Below are 24592 nucleotides of genomic sequence, written 5' to 3'. Positions count from 1 at the left end.
AGAGAGGATGGTACAGGAGCATCTCCAAGTGAACATCGAAGCCATGACTGTGTCACTGGACACTTGCTCATTTTGGGCTTCCAATCTGGAAAAATGGCCGGAGCTCGCCAATCACTCCTTGGAGATCTTGTCATGCCCTGCAGCCAGCGTTCTCTCTGAACGTGTGTTCAGCACTGCTGGTGGTGTGCTGACAGATAAGCGCACGCGGCTGACCACTGAGAATGTAGACAGACTCATTTTCATAAAAATGAACAAATCATGGATCCGCAAGGACTTTTCTACCCCTGTGTCATCCTGGGGAGACGAAAAGCTTGAGGATTTGGTAAAATCACCTCACCAACCGTTTTAAGCAACTCTGGGGCAATTGATGCCACTTAAGTGGTGTCTGTGCCACAATTTTTGGAAAAAATGGAGACTCTTTTTGGAGTCCCCTTGCTGTGTTTTACATGACGTTGGCATCGTCAATTCCAGGTGGGTCGGGTCGCTCCCCCCCTTTTAACCGTAAGAAACTACATACACTATGGCTTGGGGTAACACAGATGGTTGAGTCATCAGAGCTGTTTACTCATACTATAGCCTGGGAATCAGAGGTCTGCTCCAAAGCTTCAGTGTCTGCTAGTCAGCGTAGTAGCCCAGCTGTGAAGCAAGCTACACCGCCTGTGTATCTAATACCAAATTTTTACTGCATCTAACCCAGCCAACCATTTTGGGCTAGTAGAAGTGTCTCGTAGTCAGCGGAGTAGCTCATCTGAAGCAAGCTACACCGCCTGTGTATCTAATAACAATTTTTAACTGCATCTAGCCCAGGCAATACTTTGGGCCTAGTAGCAGTGTCTGGTAGTCAGCGGAGTATCCCAGCTGTTAAGCAAGCTACGCCGCCTGTAGATCTAATTACAAATTTTTAACTGCATCTAGCCCAGGCAATACTTTGAGCATAGTAACAGTGTCTGCTAGTCAGCGGATTAGCCCAGCTGTTAAGCAAGCTAAACCACTTGTGCATTGGACACTTAATTTTTTCAAAGGAAACGCTTCGGGACCCCGGGACACTCAGTCAAGAGCATCGGGGAGGCGCCCCAAGGCAAAGGGGCTGGGACTGGCGGTAGCACGCCTTGCTGCGGACCGCCAAGCTCTATCCTCATAAAAGCTTTTTAACTGCCTGCAGCAGCTTTAGTGGACGCTACTGGAGCTGGAAATACCGTGGCTGCTGGCACCAGACTTGCCCTCCAATAGATCCTTGTAAAAGGATTTAAAGTGTACTCATTCAAGTTACAGAGCCAATTTAAATTACAGAGCTTAGACCTGCCTCCACCGCGGGGGGTCTCGACCCACCAGCGGACAGGCACCAGTATTGGGAGAGGGGGGCTGGCCGTCAGAGTCCACCGCGGCTCTGGCACAAACCCGGTGACACGGAGGTCGCACGGGCAGGAACGGCCTGGCCGTGTCGGCTTTGCACTCCAGCGTAGTCCCTCTGCCCGCTCGCGCCCGTAACCTCAAAGGGATGCACAAGTGGCTTTTCTTCCCAGGGCTGTTCCCCGCCCAGCAGGAACGTGAGGGACCTCAGGTCGACCTTCCACCGTACTCCCTTACCTCCCTCGCCCTCTTTCCTTCTTCCATTCTCCATCTAACCCCTGGGCTCTGTGGTGTCCGCTCTCCCTCCAGCTATCTCCTTCTCACAGGTGGACTACCGCGTGTATTCACACTGTGGCGAATCTTTTGGGCCCAGGCATAAGAAGTCGTCGAGGTAATGGATAATATGTGCCCCCTTAGAAGCGTCCATGACGACCCATTCGAGGAAGCAACTAGACGCCTCAAATAGTGAGCAGGATATGGAGCACCCCATGGGCAAACAGCGATCTATATAGTATGCTCCTTCCCAGAAGCAGCCCAATAGGCGGACACTATTCGGAGGCACAGGTAGTAAGTAACTGGAACGCCCCCTCAATGTCTGTTTTGGCAAAGGAGGTACAGTATATAGTTCCGCGTCGATGTTGTCGTTTACTGACCTGCCCCTTGGATATGACAAATGGTGGATTAGTCCGAATGTATTGGGTTTCGTTTTTGGCACGACTCCCAACGGGGATACCACTACGTCTTGTAAGGAAAGTGTTCTGAATGGAACCGCTATTCTACCTAAAGATATTTCTTTTTTAAATTTTCTTGTCACGACGTCTGGGTGTTGGTAGACTGATTTTAGATTTGTACTCCAGCCTTTCTTGATTTTAGAAGGGTATGACATGCTTATATCTGTGTCTCCTCCTTTTACTCCTCCACCTCTTTTCTCTTCGCATGACTATATGTACTTGTCACTTTTCCATGTGTTAGTTGGGTCTTCTGAGCAGTTTGTCAGCTTTTGGACACCTTTGAAGTTGTTTTCTATGTGTTTCTATGTGTTTCTATGTTTTTGTTTGCCTGCCATTGGTTTTAACGGTGGTCGACGAACCGTTCGGCGAACATGTCGGTGTTCGACGAACCGAACCGAACCCGAACACTACGGGGGTGGCTCAACACTAGTGAGAAATTAAGAAGATGCTATAAATATGTTAGAAATCTGTTTTCCAGAGAAAAGTGGTTTTCTTACCCCAATATCTTATTTACCTTGAGACGAACATTACAGTTTTATAGTGTTCTAACTGCCACTTTCATGATCTATCTTAGAGTCTGAACAAGAAATACTACCATTGCTTGAGCACATGATCCAGAAATATTTTTTCTTTGTCAACTTCTGTGCTGGTTATGGGTTTAAAGTATATTAGTACGAAAATGCAATTAATTTGCAAAGGATAGGGCTCTAGAACTCAGTTAAAAACAGCTCCATAACACTGTATAGTTTACTTTTGTTTATTTTAGCTATTTTATCTCTATGTGGCGCAGTTCAGGTAACAGAGAATGGCAGTTGCCTTCCCGGTACCATAAAAATACAGTACAGACCAAAAGTTTGGACACACCTTCTCATTTAAAGATTTTTCTGTATTTTCATGACTTTGAAAATTGTACATTCACACTGAAGGCATCAAAACTATGAATTAACACATGTGGAATTATATACTTAACAAAAAGTGTGAAACAACTGAAAATATGTCTTATATTCTAGGTTCTTCAAAGTAGCCACCTTTTGCTTTGATGACTGCTTTGCACACTCTTGGCATTCTCTTGATGAGCTTCAAGAGGTAGTCACTGGAAATGGTCTTCAAACAATCTTGAAGGAGTTCTCAGAGATGCTTAGCACTTGTTGGCCCTTTTGCCTTCACTCTGTGGTCCAGCTCACCCAAACCATCTCTATTGGGTTCAGGTCTGGTGACTGTGGAGGCCAGGTCATCTGGCGTAGCACCCCACCACTCTCCTCCTTGGTCAAATAGCCCTTACACAGCCTGGAGGTGTGTTTGGGGTCATTGTCCTGTTGAAAAATAAATGATGGTCCAACTAAACGCAAACCGGATGGAATAGCATGCCGCGTCAAGATGCTGTGGTAGCCATGCTGGTTCAGTATGCCTTCAATTTTGATTAAATCCGCAACAGTGTCACAAGCAAAGCACCCCCACACCATCACACCTCCTCCTCTATGCTTCACGGTGGGAACCAGGCATGTAGAGTCCATCCGTTCACCTTTTCTGCGTCGCACAAAGACACGGTGGTTGGAACCAAAGATCTCAAATTTGGACTCATCAAACCAAAGCACAGATTTCCACTGGTCTAATGTGCATTCCTTATGTTCTTTAGCCCAAACAAGTCTCTTCTGCTTGTTGTCTGTCCTTAGCAGTAGTTTCCTAGCAGCTATCTTACCATGAAGGCCTGCTGCACAAAGTCTCCTCTTTACAGTTGTTGAAGAGATGTGTCTGCTGCTAGAACTCTGTGTGGCATTGACCTGTTTCTTTGTAGCGCTTGATGGTTTTTGCAACTGCACTTGGGGACACTTTCAAAGTTTTCCCAATTTTTCGCACTGACTGACCTTCATTTCTTAAAGTAATGATGGCCACTCGTTTTTCTTTACTTAGCTGCTTTTTTCTTGCCATAATACAAATTCTAACAGTCTATTCAGTAGGACTATCAGCTGTGTATCCACCAGACTTCTGCACAAAACAACTGATGGTCCCAACCCCATTTATAAGGCAAGAAATCCCACTTACTAAACCTGACAGGGCACACCTGTGAAGTGAAAACCATTTCCGGTGACTACCTCTTGAAGCTCATCAAGAGAATGCCAAGAGTGTGCAAAGCAGTCATCAAAGCAAAAGGTGGCTACTTTGAAGAACCTAGAATATAAGACATATTTTCAGTTGTTTCACACTTTTTTGTTAAGTATATGCGTTAATTCATAGTTTTGGTGCCTTCAGTGTGAATATACAATTTCAATACTCAGGAAAATACAGAAAAATCTTTAAATGAGAAGGTGTGCCCAAACTTTTGGTCTATACTGTACATATGGCATTTATCTTTAAAGGGAATCTGGCAGCAGGTTTTTGCTATGGAATCAGAAAGCTGCAGGATTTAGGGTCAGAGAGATGGATTCCTGAGATGTATTACTTAATGGACTGCTTGTTGTAGTTTTGATAGAATCCCTGTTTTCTGTGCTGTAGATGTATCAGTGGTCAGAATGCTGAGCTGTGAATAACCCCGCCCACACCACTGATTGGCAGATTCAAGCTGTCAACAAGCTGCCAATCAGTGGTGGTAGCTGGGTTATATAAATCAGCTGGTCTGGCTTTCCCGTGACACCTAGTCCGGCAGTGATCATCTCGTGCTGATAAAACACTGATTGTATTGAAACTACAGGAAGCTGCTGAGCAAGTGACACATCCCTGGAATCAGGCTCTCTTCTCGTAGATTATGCTACTGACATATTTCCTTTAAGGGCTATTCTCATTATATTAAAATTTTAAAGTGCTTATAAAAATAAGCAACTTAAGAATTCACTTCTTAATAAAATCCGCTCTGTTCTTTATCATTTTATTGTTTTGTTGCAGAGAGCAGTGCTGATGAGCTTTTTCCTATAGAACATTCCTGTGTCAATAGGCAGTGCCACAATTTCACTGCAGGGGGAACAGGTGTGGTACTGTTTTACAGTAATGTTGCTGAGACTTGCAGTGCTATGCAGCCAGGGAATCCATATCTTACTGCAGAGTGTTGATTATCAGTTGTGAGCTTGAGCAAGGCCACAACCCATTTAAACTTCCAACAGATTGCTGGAAGATGCTGATAATAATTTATATTTACCCTGATCTGCTGTTTACTGTAGCCTGCTTTTTGAATCTGACAATTATTTGCTCCTGACCTTGGCTTATATTTTTGACTACCCATATGTGTCGCGATTTGGTCTCTGCCTCTGACCTTCAGGTTTTGATTTGGCATGAAGTTGATTCTTTGTAAGCTTGCTCCACCGGTCAGCAGCCTCTCTGTGGACATAGCCCATGGGACACTGCGTGAGTGAGGACACCCTAAGAAATTAAAGGATAAAGGGTATGGTAATTGGAGTGGCTTGTGGAAAGTCTGTCTATGCAAGCCCTATTAGGAACTGCAAGGCTTCCATTTACAGTACGTTATTACAGTGCAGTTCTGAAGTTGGCCCAGATCGCTGCAGTCCTCTGCTTGCAGCATCAGAGAGTGCACAGTTCAGGCAAGCAGCATAATGATGCTACTGGACCAAACTGTCAATCAATCAGGAATGCACTGCCTCTTGAAAAGAAGGAAGCCAGGAGGCTGAAGAGTGGTGCACTCCTGAAGATTCTCAAGATAGATCATAAGTAGGAGGAAAATCAAAATAGATACCAAACTCTAATCTCGTTGTCTAAAATCATCAATTAAAATGTAATCACTTTAATGAGATGCATTCGATCTGTCCAAAACCAAAACATGGCAAGTAGATTGTATAATTGTGTCTACCTTTATTACCCTTACCTTTTCTTGAATTTAGTTAAAAACTTTAATTTCAAACAAAAAATATTCAGTACAATATCATGACAGGCTAGCAAAAATCTTGACAGGGTGCAATTCACATTACAAGTGGGTGGCAATAGGAAATAGAATATTGTGAATAAAAATGAGCAAATATTTTGAAATTCAAATTTGCAAGCTTTGCCGAATTCCTCCAAAGAATTAGTTGTGTAGCAAATTGCAAATACTGAAAAGCCTCCAATTCCCCTGAAAAGATGTGTATAGCAATCTCAGGTATAATGAGACAGTATTGAACCCCTTTCAGGATCAAGATCTTTAATACAAACTCAGACTTAGTAATAACAAAATGATTTTAGCATATATAGCTATGAGGAAAATTGATGGTAACCAGTGATAACAAACAGCTTGTATAATAACATACTGCACTGTTGTAATTTTTATGCTTTTTAAAATGTAAAAATGGTCCATAAAATGATCCCATAACGAGGGCAGATATCTGAAATGCCAGTGTTTATACACTAGAAGAAACCATTGTCTTTTAAAAAAAAGCTGTCCAAAAATTATCCTTTTTGGGATCAAAAATAGGTTTGCTATTTGAAGAATTAAGAAACAATTACTTTTTTAAAAAGCCATCCAAAAATCATCCATTTTTTTAAAGCAGTAACAGGTTGAGTGTTTTAAAAATTAGGAAACAATGACTGTTTAAAAAGACAAACAATTATCCTTTTTTTGGAGGGCAGGGGGCAGTTTCAGGTTTATTTCACCTCTGGAAGGCTCTCTGAAGCAAAGTACTATGACTTGATAGACAGCTGCACATATATTGACTATCGGCAGTTTCAGTGGTAACTGCATCCACCACACAGTATAGAATTTCATGGGACAGAAAAGGCGATGTCTAGTAGAGATGAGCGAATATTTCAATATTTGGTTCGGATTACGGTCGCCGATTTTGCAATATTTATTCATCGAATATTCACCGAATATATCCGAACGCCATTGGATTCAATGGGGGGCAAAACCAAACGCATACACAACACCTTCAACTGGGCCCAAAAGCTGCCAAAACACATCAAATTAGGGACAGACACCGGGAAAGTGGCCTCAATTGACCCACAGTACAAATTTTATAATGGCACAGGAGCAATCAGTCATAGGCCATGCATCAGAAATCAGGGTCTTAGCCAGCGTTTACAGCTTTGAATTGAACTTCAAATTACGACGAGGTGGGTGAGGGATCGGTGTAGGTCTACTTTACTGGGAGCCCTAATACCACATGCAACACCTCAACCTGCTTTTATGCTCAGCCACACTCAGATGGCAGAAAAATTACCTTCATAGATTACTGTTGGTACAAAAATTTAAGGATAATAACAGGGGTAGTTGACTGAAAGTAAGTGGAGGCCTGCCGGTCTGGGAGGCCTACTGCCACAGGCAACACACATGAAGGAGACCCAACCAGGAGTCTCCCCATTTCCAAAAATTAAAGGCTGACACCACCAAAGTGGCATCAATTTCACCAAAGTAGAAATATTATAATTAGGACTATAATAATATAATAATAATAAAACAACAAAGCCCAATTCTGTTCACCCTCTGATATCTAACAAACAGGTCATGCTGGACAAACTTGCACCTACAGCCCCACAGTATCTTCAGCTCCTTTGTGAGAAACTAATGTTTGGGCAGTGTAAGGTGGCTAACGGACGCATAGTTGATGTGAGGTGTGTATTACAGAGATGGATGTCATCTGTGATGTAATTCTGGAATGTTGCTCTACTGCACATAAGCACTAAGAGGATTGTTTCGTGCATCTAGGCCCAAGTTTTAAAGGTAACCGGAGAGATGGGTGGATCTGGCTACCCACATAACTCGCCTCACCAGGTAAAATGGAGTCCGTTGTTTGGCAAAAGGTCTCTGTGTAGGGGGAAGAGGTCCTCCTGTATGCTATCTGCAAATTGAGCCGGTGTACTGGATGCTTTCCAGCCGGTGTGACTAGGACTGGCTCTCAAGAGACTTTGCCTAAAGAACTGTTTACTTTATTTACCTGAACTGAAGGCTGTTTATTTTTGTTTGCTTATTGCTGGTTTATGACACTGCAATAAACCAGAATGTACTTTAAATGGAAATGCTTCCTGGTTTACCTACCGACGCTCCGAAGTGAGTAGAAACCCCACAGCAGCCAGTCTACCAAATAAAATTCCTGAGATATGGAAATTGTGGCTGGCTTCGCTTCTGGCAGTGTGTGCTCATACCAAACAATAGCGTGCCATTCGCTGGATATTCCTGGCTGGTTGGAGCTAAGCTCATTGCCACAGAAAAATACCAGGCAGCAAGCTAAGGAGATGGTGGCCTCTACCATCATAAAGGAGTTTGCTTGTTGTCTAGGGGAGAAACCACCGCTGCTGTCTACCTTGTGAACATTGTGTTGAAGTTTGCAAGGATTAAGAGGTTACATTGGCAAGTCTGGTTTTTATACTAAAGATCCTGCTGTGTTTTTATAGTTTTTTTTCTATTTTTTTGGCCTTATATACAAGTCATGACCCTGCAAAGAATGTTCCTTAACATTTCATCCAGGAAAATCCAATTTAGTTTAGCTTTTGTATGTTTTGTTCTCAGTCCTTAAAAGTGGTATCATACTCTTTCTTCACAGATATGGTATTGGTCAGCGATCAACTATGAATAGGTTTGAACACACAACTGCCAGATTTTAAATGGAGTATAATATCTGACACATTCCCTAAAAATTTTTGGATTAGTACCGCAGAAATATCTGATACGTCTGCTGACCACAGTTTTAGCCACTGGCCTCGTAGTACACTTTGTATTAGTTACCGACCAGGTGTGAATAGGTTCAACAACATACAGCTGCCATACTTTAAATGAAGTATAATATTTGACACTCTACCAAAAATTTCCGGATTATTACCACAGTAATATGGGATCACGTCTGATGACCATGGTTTTAGGAAGTGGCTTTATAGATGTGGTATTCTTCAGCGACCAAGTGTGAATAGGTTCAACAAAACACTGCTGGCTGACTTGAAAAGGAGTGTAAAATTTGGCACGCCCCACAAAATGTCTGTATTATTACTGCAGTAATTTGGGATTACATCTGATGATAGAAAGTTTCTCTGCTTCCACAATACAGCAATGCGAAAAAAATCCAAAAAATCTGGCTGTATTCTGCTAACAAGCAAATGGAGCAGTTAATGATGCACTGTATTGCTTTTTAAATAAATAATAAGGATTAAGAGCAAAAAAAAAAAAAGACCTGATATGTAGGGCTATTGATATCTGTAACAGCAGCAGCAGACAGAACGTGCAATGGAGCTTATTGTGCTGTATACACTGTCCACAAACTCTGCCTGCCTAACTCCTGCTATCACAAGTAATATATGCAGCTCGATTACTCCTCAGAAGGACTGTTAGTTTAGATGGATAAATATCTTGCTGTGGAATACTTATACCTAACTATTAAACCGCCAATTCTATCCCTCACTCAGCAGCATCTCTCCCTACTCTGCCTGTTTCCGGGGTAGACTGTGACGAGCATAGGGTAACAGGGTCTTATATAGACCCAATGACACTATGCAGCCAGCCAATCACTGTAATGCCACAACCAATATGGCTGTGGCATTACAGTTTGTGGCAGGAAATCCCTGCATGATAATTAGCTGTCTAAAGAGTGTCAAACAAGCGGGGCAGGGATGCGAGCTCCCGCCGAGCATCCTGGAAATACTTGCTGAGCGCCGAGCATGTCAAGCAGTGAGATGCTCAGGTGAGCACTGAGCATTGGCGAGCACGCTCGCTCATCACAAATGGAGTCCCAATCAGGAGTCTCCACATTTCCAAAAAATAGTGGCAAACATCATCAAAGTGGCATCAATTTCACTACAGTACAAATAGTATAATTAGGACCAACATCTCTTCCACTACAGCCAACCCAGCATATGGAGATCCAATCAAGAGCCTCCACATTTCCAAAAATTAGTGGCAGACACCACCGAAGTGGCATCAATTTCACTACAGTACAAATAGTATGATTAGGACTGATACCTCCTCCACTACAGCCAACCCTGCAGATGGAGACCCAATCAGGAGTCTCCTCATTTCCAAAAGTTAGTGGCAGACACCACCGAAGTGGCATCAATTTCACTACAGTACAAATAGAATAATTAGGACTGACACCTCACCAGTACAGCCAACCCAGCAGATGGAGACCCAATCAGGAGTCTTTATATTTCCAAAAATTTGTGTTAACACCTGCAGCAGCAACAGCAGGTACAGAAGCCATGCTAAAGATATCACAGACTGCAATTACGCGAGATCAATGCAGCAAACTAAAAACTACATCGCCTAGTCTGTACAGTCTGTTATTAGGGCGCAAAGTCCTTGGAGATCCATGACTTGTTCATCTTGATGAAAGTTAGGCTATCTACACTTTCAGGGGACAGACAGCTGTGCTTATTATTATTTATTATTATAGCACCATTTATTTCATGGCACTTTACAGGCTTATCCGTCAGGACACCACGAACAGCATTGAAGACGCGTTCTGAGAGAACGCCGGCTGCGGGGGCATAATAAAGCCTCCAAGGCATGACAGGCGAGCTCAGGCCATTCATCCATTTTTGAAGACCAAAATGTAAAAGGGTCCAAATCCTCCCTGATGGTATTGATATTGAGCTCTAGATACTCCTGCACCATCCTCTCCAGTCGTTCACCACGTGTCAGACTTGTATTCTGTTGTGCTGGTGCACGAGTTGGTGTAAAAATATTTGAAAGGACTCACAGAAATTGCTTCTGCCACTTACACTGCTGCTTCTGCTGATAATGTTTTTGCATTGATGAATTGACGTGCCATAGGTTGAAAGTCTACAGCTGCGATTCACACTGTGTGCCTCACTGCTATCTTGAGGAAAACCTCCCTTAACCCCTTTCTGACGTATGACCTAATAGTATGTCTTAGTGACCTGGGCCGATTGGACCAATGACGTACTATTAGGTCATATGGCAATCGCGCCCGCACACAAGCAGTGCAGGGCGATCACCGCCGGGTGTCAGCTGATTGTCACAGCTGACACCCGGTACTATGTGCAGGGAGCGGTCCCGTACCGCTCCTGGCACATTAACCCCCTCAATGCTGCGACCGAAGTCGATCGCAGCATTGCGGTGGCAAGGGGAGGTGATCGGGATACTCACCTCCTCTTTCGGCCTCCAGCGCTGTCTGCCGCGGCTTCCCAGATGTTGCCATGACAACATCCGGGTCACCAGACAGCAGGAAGATTCTTTGGTCATGCGCAGTGCATGACCAAACTATCTTCTCCCTGCGCAGCACTGACAGCCTGTATAGCATAGGGATGGTGCTGCATTCCTGTGCTATACAGGCAGGCTCGGATTCGCCTGGCGGGGTGCCGGGAAATTTCCCGGTGGGCCCTGGGCCCCCTGCAGAGAAGACAGAGGAGAATTTAAAAAAAAAAAAAAAAAGGAAAAAAAAAGCGGTCGCGGGCCCTTTAAGGGCATGCGCATGCACTCTCACCGCCGCGATGCCCAGGACAGTAGCGGGAGGTGCCTGGGAGCAGGAGAGCCGAATAGCAGAGCAGGGGCTGCACTGCAGCGTCACACTCAGCAGACAGGGCCGCACGTCTGCTAAAAGTGACGTCACAGCGCGCCCTGCACTGCAGTCTCCCGCCTTAGGAGCTCGTCTGTACTGTACAGGTAGTGTAATATTTGTGTGTGTTTGTATGAATTTGATGAAGATGGAAGTCTGCAGAGATGAGCTGTGGTTGAGAAAAGTCATCATGGAGTCTGCACAAGAGGAAGAAAAGAAAGAGAACGACTCTAATCAGAGAAGCAGTCTCAGGTTAGATACCTGGATGTAAATGTTCATTTGTGATCCTGCCTGTGTCTCATCAGTACTGTGGTTCCTGTATGGTCCGCAGTCTGATGATGACTGAACTTCCAGTATCTCTATTGTTAATTACATACTGGGAGTTGTAGGTTTATGCGATACAAAGATATATGGGGCTGACCTGACATTACAATTGATGGTGGTTCAGATGATGTATTCATGTACTGATGTGTTTGTGCGCGTCTGCGTGTTTGTGCGCGTCTGCGTGCTTGTGCTCATCTGCGTGCTTGTGCGCGTCTGCGTATCTGGAATAATATGTATTTTTGTAAGATGCGTGTATGTAACTGTGCATTGTTGTGTGTAATAACATTCATATGCTTGAGGCACCTTTACTAAATCTATTAGGTCTCTATCACATGTGTTAGGGAATTCCATTTGTCTTTCCACATTTAGGAACAGACAAGTGAAATTTGCTAACCTTGTCATAACTGTCACTATTGGGATGTGCTTGTATGAAGCGGGTAGTGTTGAGCCACCCCCGTAGTGTTCGAGTTCGGTTCGGTTCGTCGAACACCCGTGTGTTCGCCGAACTGTTCGTCGAACTGTTCATCGAACACCTTCGAACACCGTTAAAACCAATGGCAGGCAAACAAAAACACATAGAAACACATAGAAAACACCTTCAAAGGTGTCCAAAAGCTGACAAACTGCTCAGAAGACACAACTAACACATGGAAAAGTGACAAGTACATATAGTCATGCGAAAAGAAAAGAGGTGGAGGAGTAAAAGGAGGGGGAGACACAGATATAGGCATGTCATGCCCTTCTAAAATCCAAAAAGTGAGAAGCCGACACGTTCAGTCCGCTCCTGCCCATGCCACCTCCATGTCGCTGGGTTTGTGCCAGAGCCGCGGTGAACCCTGACGGCCAGCCCCCCTCTCCCAATACTGGTGCCTGTCCGCTGGTGGGTCGAGCGAGCCCCCCTGTGGTGGAGGCAGCTCTAAGCTTTTTAATTTAAATTGTCTCTCTAATTTGAATGAATACACTTTAAATCCATTTACAAGGATCTATTGGAGGGCAAGTCTCATGCCAGCAGCCACGTAATTCCAGCTCCAGTAGCGTCCACTAAAGCTGCTGCAGTTAAAAAGCTTTTATAAGGATCGAGCTCGGCTGTCCACCGCAAGGCATCCTACTGCCAGTCCCAGCCCCTATGCCTTGGGGTGCCTCCTGATGCTCTTCACTGAGTATCCCGTAGTCCCGAAGCATTTCCTTTGAAAAAATTAAGTGTCCAAACTACAGGTGGTATAGCTTGCTTAACAGCCGGGATAATCCGCTGACTAGCAGACACTGCTACTAGGCACAAAGTATTTCCTGGGCTAGATGCAGTTAAAAATTTGTAATTAGATACTCTCGTTGGATGCTGAGAAAGCATTCCATAGAGTCTCCTGGCACGCCATATATGATTCTCTTAAAAAGCTTGGGGTAGGGGTCTAGGGGACCCTTTTATAGCCAAAATCACGGCCCTGTATCACAATACGTCACTTAGGCTGAAGATAAATGGAACTGTAGCACCCTGAGGGCTCGGTTGCTACAGAGGTATTGCACCTCACCCAGAGGTGTGATATCTCACTCTCAGGTAAAGATGGAGTGTGGATCAGGACCCGACACCTGCATGCATTACACCACATTGCCGTGGGGCAGGGCGACCAATATGCCTCTGAGATGGGCACGACAGTCCTTGTCCCTGGCTGGAGTGGGGGGAGGGAACACTGAGGAAGGGGAACCCTGTAGTGCAGGAGCAGGGAGGAAGCAGTTCCTGGGTGCATTGAGAAGGGAGTATAAAAGGTGGGCACCATCTTAGTTCAGTGCAGAGAAGTCTGAGCAGAAGTGGCAGGGAGCAGGGGCTCTGCATGAGCTCTGCTCCGGAGGCGGGCCTAGTAACAGAGGCCCAGGCCTGGAAGAGGGAGAAGGAAGGGCGAGTCACCACCGCACGCCCAAATCCACCTGCGTGGAGGGGTCAGGCCAAAGGGGGAGACCGGTCCCAGAAACTAGTGGAGGCAGGAAACGACCCTCAGCTAGAAACCAAAGGCTGTGACATTTTATGTGGTGCAGCCCCTCGCTACACCCGCTAGGAAGGCACCACATAGGGTCAGGGAAACTGGCGCCAAGTTTACCAAGAGGAGGCCCGAGGCAGCCGGACAGAAGGGTTGGTAAGAAAGGCCAGACAAAGGACACACAAAGGGGGTCCTGTGAAGCGCTCCAAAGTTATCTGGGAGTTGTCTGAGCCCCTCACCTGGTGAGCACAGTACGACGTGGGCAGCCGTTACCTGCAGACGTGGTCTGGATAATAAGAACTGTGAGTAAAGGCCCTGGACTGCATCACTGACTCCGTGTCGTTACTGCTGCTGCCCTGCACCATCACCCCCATCCTCCACATACACTACCCTGAGGCTATACTCCTCCCGTGGGGAGTTATGCTACGCTCTGCTGCACCCACAACACCAGCCTCAGCGGTCTGCCCTGCAGCGGCGGTTCACTCTGACCGCAATCCACGGGTGGCGTAGTCGGACATTTAAACATCAAAACCACATAAATAGTTCCGCCACTGGTTTGACCGCCCTGAGCCACGGAATCGGGTCGCCGCCACGAAGACTACAACCACCAGCATCCATCAAAAAGGGTCCGGCTCCGGGTGTCCCAAGGCCCAGGGGGTGCATCAGAACATTTTCATCACCTTTCACAATCACCAATGGGACAAGGCAGGGATGTCCTCTGTCCCCTCTCTTATACATCCTAGTGACGGAGCACCTGCTCTCATCAATTCGCCATAACCCCAATATTAGGTGGATTGAGGTGGGAGGCACCGAGTACAAGTGCTCTCTATTTGCTGATGATGTCCTAGTATATATCACTCAATCACATATATCCATCCATGCTGTTATGGCTGAAATAGATCACTTTGTTACATGGTCAAATTTTAAAATCAATGCACCGAAGTCTGAGGCCCTCGATGTCTCCCTCCTCAAATCCATATAGGATTCCATCCAGTCCAACTTTCCCTTTGCCTGGCCCTCACAGGGTATGAAATAATTAGGAATTCCTATTCATAGAGACCTCTCCCATCTATGTTATCTTAATTTTGGGCCCTTTATTGAACAACTCCATACAGACCACGGTTGGCAAGTTAGAACTGTAAGATTCACTACGTGAACCACGGGTGTTTTGTAGAAAAGCACATGTACACTGTGTTCCAAATTATTATGCAAAAAGTGTTTAGGAGTGATAAGGGAAGAATTTGTTTGTTTGTCAGTTAAACTCATTGATGGTGATGTGTGTCAGGGCTCTTTATATCACTGTAAGCAATTGCAGACACCTGTGCTAATTAGTTTGGCAGGTGTGTCCAATGAAAGGCAAGACTACTTAAGAAGGCTGTCTCACATTATTAAGCAGCCTACATTTTCTGCCAAAATGGGAAAGAAAAAGGATGTGTCGGCTGCTGAGAAGCAACAAATTGTGGAGTGTTTAGGTCAAGGCATGACTACAATCAACATTGTGCGATGATCAGGATGAAGTGTCTTGGCAATCAAGAAGTATGTAGCTGATTCACAGTACACACGTGTGCGTGCTGATAAGGGCAAATTGAGGACTCTTTCCTACAGGCAATTACGTCAGGTTAAAAGAGCAGCGGCAAAAAAGCCTTGTCATAGCAGCAGACAAGTTTTTGAAGCTGCTGGTGCCTCCAACGTCCCCCGAACAACAAGATGCAGGGTCCTTCAGAGGTTTGCAGCTGTGCATACGCCATCCTGTCGACCTCCTCTATCCACTTCACACAAGCAGAAACGGCTCCAGTGGGCCAAACATTACTTGAAGACTGATTTCAAAACTGTTTTGTTCACGGATGAGTGCCGTGCAGCGCTTGGTGGTCCAGATGGATGGAGTGGAGGATGGCTGGTTGATGGACACCCCACGCAAACACGGCTACAGCGCCAACAAGGAGGAGGTGGAGTAATGTTTTGGGCTGGAATCATGGGGAGAGAGATTGTCGGCCCCTTTAGGATCCCTGAAGGCGCCAAAGATGAACTCCATAATGTATGTGGATTTTCTCAAACAGCAATTCCTGCCATGGTTCAAGAAGAAGAACCGTGTATTTCACAGCAAGATCATTTTTTTGCATGATAATGCACCATCTCATGCTGCACATAAAACATCTGCATCTCTGGCTGATATGGGCATAAAAGGGGACAAACTTATGGTGTGACCCCCATGCTCCCCTGACCTCTACCCCATTCAGAACCTCTGGAGCATCATCAAAAGGAGTGTCTATGATGGCGGGAGGCAGTTCACATCTAAGCAACAGCTCTGGGAGGGTATTCTGTCCTCATGCAAAACAATTGAAGCAGAAACCATCCAAAACCTGACAAATTCAATGGACGAGAGAGTTCAGAAGCTCCTTTCGAACAAGGGGTCCTATGTGAAAATGTAACATCACCTAGAATAAAGTTTTGAGTTGAAAACTGTTTGATTTCAGTTTCTAATAACCTGCTAATGCTTATAATTTCAAAAATGACCATTTTTTTGGTCTTTATTAAAATGAAAAGGTTGATCGAAAAGTTTGGGGGATCTAAGAGTGTGGCAACCCAGTAGTCATGATTACTTCGAATTCTGACAATATGAGGGTCATGTTGCAGGTGTTATGATCTGCTACAGAGACTAAGGAAAGACAGGAGATCTGTCCCTACAATAGAACTAAACTAGATCCCTACGATGTAACGGGGAACCTGATCCTGCGATCAGACCCGCTAAAGTCCTCGGCTAGTCTGTACGAAGACCTATAGATGTGAGGGAGGAATCCCTACAAGAACTAGGGACTGGGATAAGTTGGACACCTCCTAGCAGAAATCGTAGCAGTCAAAGACAAACACACAATAAAAAGTAAAGAGGTCAGAAGACCTAGCAAAATTAACAGAGAACGGCAACAGAGCACCAAGCTAGCTCAACAGTAGGAAATACAAATGAAGTCCAGCAATGCCAGGAGGGCGGAGCCGGATTAAATAGGCAAAACTGGTCATGTGACCAGCAAACTAAAAAAAACCTAACAGGAGAGTTGTAACAGTACCCCCTCTTCTAAGAGGATCCTCCGGATCCCCTAGGCCCAGGCTTACCAGGAAACCTCCTGTGAAATGCTCGGACAAGTCTGGAAGCAGAAACATCATCCGCCCTCACCCATGAGTTATCCTCAGGTCCGAAACCCTTCCAAGCGACGAGATACTGCAAACTCCCTCTATACCGTCTAGAATTTAGGATGCGGGAAATTTCATATTCCCCGTCCTCCACCACCGGAGGAACAGTGGCAGAGGCGTCACCATCTGACACATCAGCTTTTTTCAACAGCGAAACATGAAACACCGGATTAATCCTCCAGGACGTAGGAACCTCCAGCCTAACAGCAGATTGGTTAACTATCTGAAGCACCTTAAAGGGCCCTACGAACTTGGGACCCAATTTTTTAGAAGGAATCCTCAATCGCAGATTCTTAGAGGACAACCAAACCATGTCACCAACAGCAAACAAAACCTTTTGCCGTTTCCTATCAAAGTACCTCTTAGATTTTTTGTTAGCCTCCTGAAGATTACCACGCACATCCGTCCAAACTCTCTCCAAATCACCGGAAAAACTCTCCTCCTCAGGCACAGCCGAAACCAATTTGGAGAATAACCCAAAAGACGGATGTCTCCCAGAACAACAAAAAAAAGGCGAACACCCAGCAGAAGAGGATGTATGGTTGTTAAGAGCAAATTCAGCAAGTGGCAGAAACTCAGACCACCCCTCTTAATTGTCTGCCACAAAACAACGCAAGAACTGCTCAACATCCTGGTTCTTCCTTTCTGTCTGGCCATTAGACTCAGGATGATATCCGGATGAAAACGACAAATGGACTCCCAACCTGTCACAAAAGGCACGCCAAAAACGAGCCACGAACTGAGGTCCCCTATCAGAAACAATGTCAGTAGGAACACCATGTAGTCTGACAATCTCCTTGACAAAGGCCTTAGCGAGTGTCTTAGCGCAAGGCAGTTTGATAAAGGGAACCAAGTGACACATCTTGCTAAAACGGTCCACGACCACCCAGATGACCGTGAAACCTTCAGAGGGAGGAAGGTCAGTAATAAAGTCCATAGCCAGATGTGTCCAAGGTGCACTAGGAACCTCCAGAGGGCAAAGCAACCCCGCAGCAGGAGCATGCGAAGACTTGGATCTAGCACACACAGTACATTGGCGCACCCACTTAACCCCTTAATAACATCTGACGTACTAATACGCGTCTGTGCCCTGGGACTTAAGAGCCAGACCCGTATTAGTACGTCATGGCGATCGCGCGCGCACACAGGCTGTGCGGGCGCGATCGCCGCCGGGTGTCAGCTGATTGTCACAGCTGACACCCGGTACTATGTGCAGGGAGCGGTCACGCACCGCTCCCAGCACATTAACCCCCGCGATGCTGCGATCGAAGTCGATCGAAGTCGATCGCGGCATTGCGGGGGCAAGGGGAGGTGATCGCCGATACTCACCTCCTCTTCCGGCTTCCAGCGCAGTCTGCAAAGGCTTCCCGGGTGTTGCCATGACGACCCGATGTCGTCATGACAACATCCGGGTCACCAGAGAGCAGGAAGATTGCTTGGACATGCGCAGTGCATCTCCAAGCAATCTTCACACTGTGCACTTCTGACAGCCTTCATGGCATAGGGATGGTGCTCCATTCCTGTGCCATGCAGGCGATCAGAAAAAAAAAAGTGAAAGTCCCAGAGTGGGACAAAGTAATAAAGTGTATAAACTGTGTGAAAGTGGAAAAAAAAAAAAAAAAAAATGTGCAAAAATATTATAAAAAAATAAAAAAAATAATACACCAAAAATAAAAATATAATGTACCCATCAATAAATATTATTATAAAAAAAATAAAAAAAAAACAATAAAAGTACACATATTTGGTATCTCCGCGTCCGGAACAACCTGACCTATAAAACTGTCCCACTAGTTAACCCCTTCAGTGAACACGGTAAAAAAAAAAAAAAAAAAAACAAGCAAAAAACAATGCTTTATCACCATACCGCCAAACAAAAAGTGGAATAACACGCGATCAAAAAGACGCATATAAATAAAAATGATACCGCTGAAAACATCATCTCGTCCCGCAAAAAACAAGCTGCCATATAGCTCCATCAGCCGAAAAATAAAAAAGTTATAGCTCTCAGAATAAAGCGATACTAAAAAATATTTTTTTCTATAAAATAGCTTTTATTGTGTATAAGCGCCAAAACATAGAAAAATTATACAAATGTGGTACCGCTGTAAACGTACTGACCCGAAGAGTAAAGCTGCCTCATCAATTTTACCACACGCGGAACAGAATAAAAAAAAAAAAAAAAAACAATTCCTGAATTGTTGGTTTTTGTTTATTCTGCCTCCCAAAAATCGGAATAGAAAGCGATCAAAAAATGTCACGTGCCTGAAAATGGCACCAATAACAACGTCAAGTCATCCCGCAAAAAACGAGCCGTCACATGACTGTCTGCCAAAATTTGGAAAAATTATAGCTCTCAAAATATGGCGATGCAAAAACTAGATTTTACAAAAAATGCATCTTTTAGTGTGTGACAGCTGTCAGTCATAAAAACCCCATATGATTCTGGCATTGCTGTAATCACACCGACCCGAAGAATAAAGTCGTCTAATCACTTATACCGCACAAGGAACGGCGTCAAAAATAAACTCTTGAGTTAGGATTGGGCTAGGGTTAGGGCTGGGTTTGGGGCTAGGGTTGTGCTGGGGCTAGGGTTGTGCTGGGGCTAGGGTTGTGCTGGGGCTAGGGTTGTGCTGGGGCTAGGGTTGTGCTGGGGCTAGGGTTGTGCTGGGGCTAGGGTTGTGCTGGGGCTAGGGTTGTGCTAGGGTTAGGGCTGGGGTTGGGATTTTTTTCAATAGTAAGAAAAAAAGATGACGATATGGCGACTAGTGTTGAGAGCAAGTGCTCGCTACTTGAGTTTGCATCGGGTGCTCTGGTATGCATTTAGTATCGTGGGTATTTGAGTGACATGCTCGAGTCTCTGCCCCATATGCTTCGCGGCCAAAAAACTTTACGGGGATTGCCTGCCATGCACGAGCGATCCCCGCATGTTTTTTTTTGGGTGTCTAATAACCGTGAAACATGCGGAGCAGGGACTCGAGCATGTCACTCGAGCACACGCTGTACATGGTGCATACCTGAGTACCCGATGCAAACTCAAGTAGCGAGCACTTGCGCTCAAGAATAATGAAAACTTATTCAATATGATGACCTAATGTAAACAAATAATGTGCCGTACCTCTGGGTTCAAAATGTTCACTATACACCTTAATAAAATCTTTGAGGGGTATAGTTTCCAAAATGGGGACACTTGTGGGGGAGCTCCACTGTTTAGGCACATCACGGGCTCTCCAAACGCGACATGGTGTCCGCTAACAAATTGAATGGAAAATCGGCTCAAATTGTTAGCGGACGCCATGTTGCGTTTGGAGAGCCCCTGTGTGTCCAAACATTGGAGCTCCCCCACAAGTGACCCCATTTTGGAAACTAGACCCCCCAAGGCACCTATCTAGATGCATAGTGAGCACTTAGAACCCCCAGGTGCTTCACAAATTGATTCGTAAAAATGAAAAAGTGAAAATAAAACACTTTTTCATTTTTATGAATCAATTTGTGAAGCACCTGGGGTTCCAAGTGCTCACTATGAATATAGATAGGTGCCTTGGGGGGTCTAGTTTCCAAAATGGGGTCACTTGTGGGGGAGCTCCAATGTTTGGGCACACAGGGACTCTCTAAATGCAACATGGTATCCGCTAACAAATTGAATGGAAAATCGGCTCAAATTGTTAGCGGACACCACATTGCGTTTGGAGAGCCCCTCTGTGCCCAAACTTTGGAGCTCCCCCACAAGTGACCCCATTTTGGAAACTAGACCCCCCATGGCACCTTTCTAGATGCATAGTGAGCACTTGGAACCCCCAGGTGCTTCACAAATTGATTCGTAAAAATGAAAAAGTGAAAAAAAAAACACTTTTTCATTTTTATGAATCAATTTGTGAAGCACCTGGGGTTCCAAGTGCTCACTATGAATCTAGATAGGTGCCTTGGGGGGTCTAGTTTCCAAAATGGGGTCACTTGTGGGGGAGCTCCAATGTTTGGGCACACAGGGACTCTCTAAATGCAACATGGTATCCGCTAACAAATTAAATGGAAAATCGGCTCAAATTGTTAGCGGACACCACATTGCGTTTGGAGAGCCCCTCTGTGCCCAAACTTTGGAGCTCCCCCACAAGTGACCCCATTTTGGAAACTAGACCCCCCAAGGCACCTTTCTAGATGCATAGTGAGCACTTGGAACCCCCAGGTGCTTCACAAATTGATTCGTAAAAATGAAAAAGTGAAAAAAAAAACACTTTTTCATTTTTATGAATCAATTTGTGAAGCACCTGGGGTTCCAAGTGCTCACTATGAATCTAGATAGGTGCCTTGGGGGGTCTAGTTTCCAAAATGGGGTCACTTGTGGGGGAGCTCCAATGTTTGGGCACACAGGGACTCTCCAAATGCAACATGATATCCGCTAACAAATTGTTTGCTCAAATTGTTAGCGGATATCATGTTGCATTTGGAGAGTCCCTGTGTGCCCAAACATTGGAGCTCCTCCACAAGTGACCCCATTTTGGAAACTAGACCCCCCAAGGCACCTATCTAGATGCATAGTGAGCACTTGGAACCCCTAGGTGCTTCACAAATTAATTCGTAAAAATGAAAAAGTGTTTTTTTTTTCACTTTTTCATTATTACGAATCAATTTGTGAAGCACCTGGGGGTTCCAAGTGCTCACTATGCATCTAGAAAGGTGCCTTGGGGGGTCTAGTTTCCAAAATGGGGTCACTTGTGGGGGAGCTCCAAAGTTTGGGCACAGAGGGGCTCTCCAAACGCAATGTGGCGTCCGCTAACAATTTGAGCCGATTTTCCATTCAATTTGTTAGCGGATACCATGTTGCATTTAGAGAGTCCCTGTGTGCCCAAACATTGGAGCTCCCCCACAAGTGACCCCATTTTGGAAACTAGACCCCCCAAGGCACCTATCTAGATGCATAGTGAGCACTTGGAACCCCAGGTGCTTCACAAATTAATTCGTAAAAATGAAAAAGTGTTTTTTTTTTCACTTTTTCATTATTACGAATCAATTTGTGAAGCACCTGGGGGTTCCAAGTGCTCACTATGCATCTAGAAAGGTGCCTTGGGGGGTCTAGTTTCCAAAATGGGGTCACTTGTGGGGGAGCTCCAAAGTTTGGGCACAGAGGGGCTCTCCAAACGCAATGTGGCGTCCGCTAACAATTTGAGCTGATTTTCCATTCAATTTGTTAGCGGATACCATGTTGCATTTAGAGAGTCCCTGTGTGCCCAAACATTGGAGCTCCCCCACAAGTGACCCCATTTTGGAAACTAGACCCCCCAAGGCACCTATCTAGATGCATAGTGAGCACTTGGAACCCCTAGGTGCTTCACAAATTGATTCGTAAAAATGAAAAAGTGTTTTTTTTTTCACTTTTTCATTATTACGAATCAATTTGTGAAGCACCTGGGGGTTCCAAGTGCTCACTATGCATCTAGAAAGGTGCCTTGGGGGGTCTAGTTTCCAAAATGGGGTCACTTGTGGGGGAGCTCCAAAGTTTGGGCACAGAGAAGCTCTCCAAACGCAATGTGGTGTCCGCTAACAATTTGAGCCGATTTTCCATTCAATTTGTTAGCGGATACCATGTTGCATTTAGAGAGTCCCTGTGTGCCCAAACATTGGAGCTCTCCCACAAGTGACCCCATTTTGGAAACTAGACCCCCCAAGGCACCTATCTAGATGCATAGTGAGCAGTTGGAACCCCCAGGTGCTTCACAAATTGATTCATAAAAATGAAAAAGTGTTTTTTTTTTCACTTTTTCATTGTTACGAATCAATTTGTGAAGCACCTGGGGGTTCCAAGTGCTCACTATGCAACTAGATAGGTGCCTTGGGGGGTCTAGTTTCCAAAATGGGGTCACTTGTGGGGGAGCTCCAATGTTTGGGCACACAGCAGCTCTCCAAACGCAACATGGTGTCGCTAACAATTTGAGCCAATTTTGCGTTAAATTTGCTAGCGGACACCATGTTGCATTTAGAGAGCCGCTGTGTGCCCAAATATTGGAGCTCCCCCACAAGTGACCCCATTTTGGAAACTAGACCACCCAAGGCACCTATCTAGATGCATAGTGAGCACTTGGAACCCTCAGGTGCTTCACAAATTGATTCATACAAATGAAAAAGTGTTTTTTTTTTCACTTTTTCATTGTTACGAATCAATTTGTGAAGCACCTGGGGGTTCCAAGTGCTCACTATGCATCTAGATAGGTGCCTTGGGGGGTCTAGTTTCCAAAATGGGGTCACTTGTGGGGGAGCTCCAATGTTTGGGCACACAGGGACTCTCTAAATGCAACATGGTGTCCTCTAACAAATTTAACGGAAAATCGGCTCAAATTGTTAGCGACACCATGTTGCGTTTGGAGAGCCGCTGTGTGCCCAAACATTGGAGCTCCCCCACAAGTGACCCCATTTTGGAAACTAGACCCCCAAAGGCACCTATCTAGATGCATTGTAAACACTTGGAACACTCAGGTGCTTCACAAATTGATTCATAAAAATGAAAAAGTGTTTTTTTTTTTCACTTTTTCATTGTTACGAATCAATTTGTGAAGCACCTGGGGGTTCCAAGTGCTCACTATGCATCTAGAAAGGTGCCTTGGGGGGTCTAGTTTCCAAAATGGGGTCACTTGTGGGGGAGCTCCAAAGTTTGGGCACACATGGGCTCTCCAAACACAACATGGCGTCCGCTAATTATTCAAGCAAATTTTACAATCAAAAAGTCAAATAGCGCTCCTTCCCTTCCGAGCCCTGCCGTGCGCCCAAACAGTATTTTTTCCCCAAATATTGGGTATCTGCGTGCCCAGGGGAAATTGCACAACAAATTTTGGGGTCCATTTTTTCTTGTTACCCCTGTGAAAATAAAAAAAATTGGGTCTAAATTAACATTTTTGTGAAAAAAGTTAAATGTTCATTTTTTTCTTCCACATTCAAAAAATTCCTGTGAAGCACCTGAAGGGTTAATAAAGTTCTTGAATGTGGTTTTGAGCACCTTGAGGGGTGCAGTTTTTAGAATGGTGTCACTTTTGGGTATTTTCTGTCATAAAGACCTCTCAAAGTGACTTCAAATGTGATGTGGTCCCTAAAAAAATGGTTTTGTAAATTTTGTTGGAAAAATGAGAAATCGCTGGTCAACTTTTAACCCTTATAGCTCCCTAACAAAAATAAATTTTGGTTCCAAAATTGTGCTGATGTAAAGTAGACATGTGGGAAATGTTATTTATTAACTCTTTTGTGTGACATATCGCTCTGATTTCAGGGCTTAAAAATTCAAATTTTGAAAATTGCAAAATTTTCAAAATTTTCGCCAAATTTCCATTTTTTTCACAAATAAACGCAAGTGATATCGAAGAAATTTTTCCACAATCATGAAGTACAATATGTCACGAAAAAACAATCTCAGAATCAGGGGGATCCGTTGAAGCGTTCGAGAGTAATTACCTCATAAAGTGACAGTGGTCAGAATTGTAAAAATTGGCCCGGTCATTAACGTGCAAACCACCCGCGGGGCTTAAGGGGTTAATGACTTCCTTCTGCCATCCAGGCCACCAAAAACTGCGACCCACAAGTCTCTTGGTCTCAGAAATTCCTGGATGACCTGCCAACCGAGACTCATGAC

This window comes from Phyllobates terribilis, unplaced genomic scaffold, assembly GCF_046119375.1.
Source record: "Phyllobates terribilis strain yellow unplaced genomic scaffold, ASM4611937v1 Scaffold_11__3_contigs__length_659146591, whole genome shotgun sequence".
Taxonomy (NCBI): domain Eukaryota; kingdom Metazoa; phylum Chordata; class Amphibia; order Anura; family Dendrobatidae; genus Phyllobates; species Phyllobates terribilis.
Note: the sequence above shows the minus strand (reverse complement) of the source record.